Source organism: Babylonia areolata, chromosome 24 (genome assembly GCF_041734735.1).
Source record: "Babylonia areolata isolate BAREFJ2019XMU chromosome 24, ASM4173473v1, whole genome shotgun sequence".
Taxonomy (NCBI): Eukaryota; Metazoa; Mollusca; class Gastropoda; order Neogastropoda; family Buccinidae; genus Babylonia; species Babylonia areolata.
Window position 1 is genome coordinate 50,433,960 of NC_134899.1, and position 7,500 is coordinate 50,441,459.

The following is a 7,500-nucleotide window of genomic DNA, read 5'->3' on the forward strand; positions in this document are numbered from 1 at the left end:
CTCTCTGTGTAGAGATCTGTCTGTCTGTCTCTGTAGAGATGTCTGCCTGTCTCTCTCTCTGTGTAGATCTCTCTCTCTCTCTCTCTCTCTCTCTCTCTCTCTCTCTCTCGAGAGAGAGAGATCTGTCTCTTTCTCTATGTCTCTCTGTAGAGATCTGTCTATCTGTCTCTCTTTCTCGATGTCTCTCTCTCTGTGTGTAGAGATCTGTCCTTTCTTTTTTAAAACTTTTTTCCCTTTGTCTCCCTCTGTGAGAGGGAATTCTGTTTTCCCTTTTGTTTGCCCCCCTGGTTGTCTCCGTTTCTTTTTATGTCTCTTTTGGGGTGAAGAAAACCTTTTTGTTTTTTTTTTTTAAATTTTCTCTCTGTTTTTTTTAAGAAACCCTTTTTTCTTTTCTCTATGTCCCTCGGGTTCTTTTGGTTTTTTTTAGTTTCTGTCTCTCTTTTCTCTTTTCTTTTTCTCTCTGTGTAGAGATTGTCTCCTTTTCCCTTTTTGTTTTTTGTCGCTTTTTTCTTTTTCTCCCCTTGTAAAAGGGTCCTCTTTTTTTCTCTTTCTTTTGGGAACTGGCCCCCCCCCATGCCGGAAGACCCCGTCTTTTTTTCCCCCTTTTCTTTTCTCCTTTAGAGACCCTGTTTTTCTTTTTTCCTTCCCCAAATTGGGTTCCCTTTCTCTTTTTTTTTAAAAAGATTTTGTTTTTGTCCTGTCTTTTTCTTCTCTCCCTTTTTCTTTTTTTGGAAGAGATCGGTTTTTAATTTTTGGGTTCCCCTTTTTTTTTAAATGTCGCCCCCTCCTTTTCCTTTAAGAGATTTTGCCCTTTTCCCCTTTTGTTTTTTTCTCTTTCCCTTTTTTTTCCTCCCCTTGTGTGAAAGGAGGAATTTTTTTTGGTTCTCTCTTCTGTCCCTTTCTTTTCTGTGTAGAAATCTGTTTTTTCCCGGGGAAACTTTTTTCTTTTTCTTTTTCCCTTTTTGGTTTTCCCCCTTTTTTTTGAAAAGAGATTCCTTTCTTTTTTTATGTTCCTCTTTTCTTTTTTTTTTTTAAATTGTTCTTTTTCTTTTGTGAAGAGTTTTTATTTTTCTCTTTCTTTTTCCTTTTCTCTGTGAAAAAGATCGTCTCTCTGTTTTTTTTTTTCCCCCAAATTTTTAATTTCTCTCTGTGAAGAGATCTGTCTGTCTGTCCCCTTGGGGGGTTTCCTCTCTTTTTTTTAAAGATCTGTCTTTTGTCTGCCCCCTTCCCTTCTTTTCCCTTTCTTTTTTGTTTTTTTCCCTTCCTTTTTTTTTTTTGTGGGGATCCTGTTTTTCTCTTTCAGTCTCTCATTTTTTTCCTTATGTTTTTCTTCTCTCCCCTTTTTTGGAAAAGGGACCAAAAAACTTTCCCTGTCCCGGGGGGGGGGGTCCCCCTGTCTTTTTCTTTTTTGCCCCCTTTTTTTTGGGGGTTTTTTCCGTTTTTTATTGCCCTTTTTTTCCCTCGGGCTGTTTTGCCCTCTTTTTTCTGGGTAAGATCGGGTCTATGTTTCCCCTTCCCCCCTCTTCTTCCCCCAAATATAAAAAGGCCCAACCCCCTCTTGACTCCCCTTTACGGTTTCTTTCCGGAAAAAAAGGATCTGGTCTGCGTCTCCGACCGACCCCTTTTCTCTCCTTCGGGTAGAGATCGCCTTTTTTCCGTCTCGGGAAGAGAGGACATCCCCCCGGGCTCTTCCCAAAGCTCTCTTAGAGATCCCTTCTTTTCTTTCTTGTCTTTTTTCTGGAAGAGATCGTTCCTGGCTGTCCTTCTCAAAAATCCCCTCTCTCCAAAAAAGTAAAAAAGATCTGGTCGTCGCCGCTCTCCTCTTTGGGAAAGAAAAAATCTTTCCCCGTCTTTTTTTCCCTTTTCCCCTTTTCGGAAGAGGAAAAAAAAAGGCCGCGTTTTCTCAAAGGGTCTCTCTTGGAAAATATTGGCCTCAACGTTTCTTCTCCAAGAAAACCCTGGAAAAAAGACGCGGCCTTCCTCTCTCTGTGGTAAAAAAAAAAAGGGGGGCGTTTCTCCTTTCCTCCTTCCCCCTCTCTCGAGAGAATGCGTTTTCCTTCCTCGGGGTTAAAAGGGAAAAAGATCCCCGGGCTGGGGGGCTGTCGTCCTTCAGGAAAAAGAAAAAAGGTCTCTCGGGGGCTGGCTCCCCTTTTTTTCCCAAAAAAAGAGTTTCGGTCATTTTGGGGGGTCCTCTCTGGAAAGAAAACGGCCGGCGGCCTTTTAAGGTCACCCCTCTAGTCTCCCCTGGTGAAAAGACGGTTCCGTTTTTTTTCCCCCGAAGAGAAGGGGCGTTCGGTTTTTTCTCTGAAGAGACGCGAAAAGTCCGTTCTCCGGAAAAGATTTTCCCTCTTCTCCGGGCTTCTCTTGAAGAAAAAGGGGGGTTCTTTCCCCTTCTCCCGTAAAAGGGATCATGGTTTTCTCGGTCCTGGCCCCGGGAAAAAACGGGCTTTTTTTCCCCTTTTTTTTTTAAAAACCTTTTAAAAAAATTTTTAAAAATCCGTGAGTGTTCCCTTTTTCATTTTTCAGTCGGAAACCCGGGGTCTTTCCTTTTTTAAAAAAACCCGGGTCCCTTTCTAAAAAACAAAAAACCCCTTTCCCCTCGGGGGGTCCTTTCCTCCCATAAAAGAAAAAAAAACCCCACCCCCTTCTTTTTCCCCTAAAAGGGGTCCAATCCCCCTCACTCTTATAAAAAAAACCAAAAAAACCCTTCTTTTCTCCCAAAAATTTTCCCCTTTTTCCTTTCCCTTCAAAAAAAAAAAAAAAATTCCACCTCCCTTCTCTCCTTCAAAAAAACCCCCAAATCAAAAAATCCCACCCCCCTTCTCCCTCTTCTCTTCACAAAACACATAAAAACCGGGGCCCTCTTCCCCTTTTTTTCCCCCCCATTTGCCTCTTAAAACCATTCTTTAATCCTTTTTCTCACCAAAACTCCCCCTCCCCCTCTCAAAAATTACCCTCTCTCTTCTCCCCCAAATAATCTCCCCTTTTCCTCCCCTCTCCCCCTCCCATATCTCTCTCTCTCTCCCCCCCCCATATCTCTCCCCTCTCTCTCTCTTTTCCATTCCCCCTCCCCTCTCCCCTCTTTTCACTCCCAAAAATCTTTTCTCTCCCCCCCAACCCTTCTCCCCTCTCTCTCTAAATTTTCCCCTCCTCTCTCTCTCCATATCTCTCTTTCTCCCCCAAAATCTCCTCCCCTTCACCATGACCCCGCTCACTTTGTCCTCTCTCTCCCCCTTCCCTCCCCCCCCCCCTAGCCCTCTCTCTTCCCCCCCGGAACAACAACCCCCCCCTCCACCCACCCAAAAAACCCCCACCCTCTCGTTCCCTTTTCCCTAAGGGAACCGTTGTGAAGGAAAAAGAAAGAAAAGGAGGAAAAGGTTAGAAGAAGGGGAGGAAAAAAGGGAAAATAGAACATCGGGAAAAATTTAAAGAAGAGAGGGGGGCTCGGGTATTTCGCGTAGGGGGCCGGGGGCACACCGAGCATGAAAAGGGGGAACCCGGGAAACGGGAAACGGCACGTCGGGCCCTCAATGGACCCCAAAGATAAGGGGGGAGGGGGGGGGGGGGGAAACCCCCTCCTCCCCGCCCTAAAAGGGGAAAGACCTCGGGCCCCGGGGGGAAACTAACAAGAAATTTTGGGAAAGCGAAGGTGGGGGTTGGGGGGGGTTTTGGGGGTTGGAGGGGGGATTCGGGGGGGGGGAGGGGGTTAAGGGGCTTACGACGGGGGGGCCCAAGACAATTAAAGGGGGAAGGGAAAAAAAAGGGAAAGGGAAAGGGGAGGAAGGAAGGAAAACCCGAGGGCAGAGAAACTAACTATTACCTAAAACCCCCCCTTTTCCCTTCTGTTAATTTTGTTTAAAGGGGGTGAGGGGTTTCCCTCGGGGAAAGATCATCAAAACTTTTTTACGGGCCCCCAATTTTTCCCCACGATACTGACTTTGCCCCTTTGGGGCCTGCTGCGTGTTTTGGTGTTTTGTTTGTTTCCCGTGGGGGGGGCATTTTGCACACGTTTCACAACCACAAAAACCCCGGGGATTAAATTTTAAAAACCTTTGGAAAGGGGCGTCTAAAAGGCTGGGTTCGTATACCAAAAGGGGAAATTTTTAAAGGCCAGAAAAAAAAAAGAAATTCCAACTTTTTTGGGACCAGACTCCCCAGCTTAAGAAATGGAAAAGAAAAAGGAAAAAAAAAAAGAAAAAAAAAAGAAAACAAAAATTAAAAAATTAACCCCGGTTTTTAATGTTTGATTTCCCTTTCCCCCTTTTTTTTTTTAAATAAATATATAATACCCTTATTATTCATCGGGTTTTTTTCCAGATTTTTTGTTTTTTTTAAATTTTTTAAATTTACACAACAAAAAAGCAATAAAAACCAAAAATCCCAATACAACAAAATCCCAATGCAATACAAGGAAATCAATAAAACCCAAAAAGAAAACAAAATACAATAAAAGCAAGAACAAAACAACACAACACAATACAATAAGGGAAAAGAAAATACCATACAACAAAATAAAAAAACCAATACAACACAATGCAAAAACAATGCAATACAACACAAAAAAAATACAATCCCAATCCCAACACAATAAATCCAAGCAATACAAGCAAAAACAGTCCCAAAAAACCCAGATACAAAATAAAGTACAACACTGTGCAATAAATAAAACACAGGGGCAATAAAAAACCCAACGCAACACAATACAACAAAAGGGCAATACAACACAACGCAAAAAAAACCCCCAAAAAAATGCCCCCACAACAAAAAAAATACAACACAATACAATAAAACGCAATAGAACACAACACAACACAAAAAAAACTCAATGCATTTCATACTTTTGAAATAAAAACGATTCCGGAAACCCGGAAAGCAAAGGGTGGAAACGGCCGAGAGAGAAAAACCCCCAAACCCCAAAATAAACCCGACATGAAAATGGGGAACAGAAAAACAGCCAAAACGAAAACCCCCCCCCCCCCCCCCTCCTTTAGGGCCACATTTTTAAACCCCTCTTTTTTCCTCCTTTCCCCCCCCTTTCCCCCCCCCGCCCCCCCCCCCCCCCCACCCCAAAACCCCCCCCCCCCTTTTCCCCCCCCTTCCTTCCTTCATGTCTCCCCAAACCCCTCGCGGCCGGGGTAGAGCAATTATACAGGGTCATTTTTTTTTTTTTTTTTTTTTTTTTTTCCTTCCATTTTTTAGGCTTCCCCCCGATAACGGAAAATGGCTCCTAAATGGTAGGTGGGGGGGAAATTTTTTTTTTTTTTTTAAAAGGGCTCTCTCGTAAAACTATTGGGAGGGGAGATGGGAGTTTTTCCCCCCAAAAAAAGAAGGAAAAAGAAAAAAAAAAAAAAAAAAAGGGGGGAGGGGAAGGGAAAAAAAAAAGGGAAAAAAAAATTTAAAAAAAAAGAAGAAAAGAAAAAGAAAAAAAGGAGGGGGGGAAAAAAAAAAGGGGGGAAAAAAAAAAATTTTAAAAAAAAGGGGGGGGGGGGAAAAAAGGGGAAAAAAGGGGGGAAAAAAAAAAAGGGGGAAAAAAAAAGGAAAAAAGGGGGGGGGGGGGGGGGGGGGGGGGGGGGGGGGGGAAAAAGGGGGGGAAAAAATTTTTTAAAAAAAGGGGGAAAAAAAAGGGGGGGGTTTTTTTTTTCCCCCCTTACCTTTAAAAAACCCCCCCTTTTTTTTTTGGGGGGGGGGGGGTTTTTTTTTTTTTTCCCCCCCCCTTTAAGGGGTTTCCCCCTTTTTTGGGGGGGTTTTAACCCCCCCCCCGGGGGGGCGGGGGGCCCCTGGGGGGGGCTTTTAAGGGGGCCCCCCCCCCCCCTTTTTTTTTTTTTTTGGGGGGGGTTGGGGTTTTTTTTTTTTTTGGGGTTTTTCCCCCCCTTTTTTGGGGGGGGGGGGAAAAAAAAAAACCCCCCCAAAACCCTTTTTTTGGGGGGGGGAAAGGGGTTTTCCCCCAAAAAAAAAATTTTTTTTTTGGGGGGGGGGCCCCCCCCCCTTTTTTTTTCCCCCTTTTTTTCCCCCCGGGCCCCCCCCCCCCCCCCCCCCCTTTTTTAAAAAAAAAAATTTTTTTAAATTTTTTTTTTTTTTTGGGTTTTTTTTTTTTTTTTTTTTTTTTGGGGGAAAAAAAAAAATTTTTTAAAAAACTTTTAAAAAAAAAAAAAAGGGGGGTTTTTTTTTTGGGGTTTTTTTTTTTTTGGGGGGGGGGGAAAAAAAAAATTTTTTTTTTTTTTTTTTTTTTTTTTTTTTTTTTTTTGGTTTTTTTTTTTTCAAAAAAGTTTTTTTTTTTTTTTTTTTTTTTTTTTTTTTTTTTTTTTTTTTTCCCCCCCCCCCAAAAAAAAAAAAAAAATTTTCCCCCCCCCCCCCCCCCCCCCCCTTTTTTTTCCCCCCCCCCAAAAAAATTTTTTTTTTTTAATTTTTTTTTTTTTTTTGGGGGGGGGGGGGGCCCGGGGGGGTTTTTTTTAAAAAACCCTTTTAAAAAAACCCCGGTTTTTTTGGAAATTTTTTTTTTTTTAAAAAATTTTTTTTTTAAAAAAAAAAAAAAAAAAAAAAAAAAAAAAAAAAAAAAAAAAAAAAAAAAAAAAAAAAAAAAAAAAAAACCCCCCCCCAAACCCCCTTTTTTTTTTTTTTTTTTTTTTTTTTTTTTGTTTAAAAAACCCCCCTTTTTTTTTCGGCTGGTTTTCCCCCCAAAAAAAAAAAACCCCCCCCCTTTTTTTTTTTTTTTTAATTTTTTTTTTTTTTTTTTTTTAAATTGGTTTTTTAAATTTTTTTTTTTTTTTTTTTGGTTGGGTTTTTTTGGGGCCCCGGGTTTTCCCCGGGGGGGCCCTTTCCCGGCCCCCAAAAAAAAAAAAGGGGTTAAAACCCCCAAAAAAAATTTGGGGGGGGAAAAAAATTAAAAGGGGTTGGGGCCCCCCCTTTTTTTTTTTTTCCCCCCCCCCCCCCCCCCCTCCCCCCGGGGGGAAAAAAAACCCCCCCCCGGCCCCTTTTTTTTCCCCCCGGGGGTTTGGGGGGTGGGGGTTTTGGGTTTAACGGGGCCCCCCCCCAAAAACGGTTTTTTTTTGGGGGGTTTTTTCCGGGGGGGGGGGGGTTTTTTCCCCCTTCCCTTTTTAAAAAAAGGGGGCCCCCGTTTTTCCAAAAAAAACCCCCCCGGTTTTTAAAAAAAAAAACCCCCCCGGGGAAAAAAAAACAAAGGGCCCCCACCCCAAAAAATTTTCCCCAAAATTTTTTGGAAAAAAAGGGAAGGGCCCCTTAAAAAAAAAAAAAACCCCCCCCAAAAAAAGGGTTTTCCCCGGGGAAAAAACCCCCCTTTTTTTTCCCCAAAAAAATTTTGGTTGGGGGGGAAACCCCCCCCGGGAAAAACCCCCCAAAAATTTTTCCCCCCCCCCCGCCCAAAATTTTTTTTCCCCCCAACCTTTGGGGGCAAAAAAAAAAAGGGCCCCTTTTCCCCGGGGGGGGGGGGGGGGGGGGGGGGGGGGGGGGGGGTGGGGGGGGGGGGGGGGGGGTTTTTTTAAA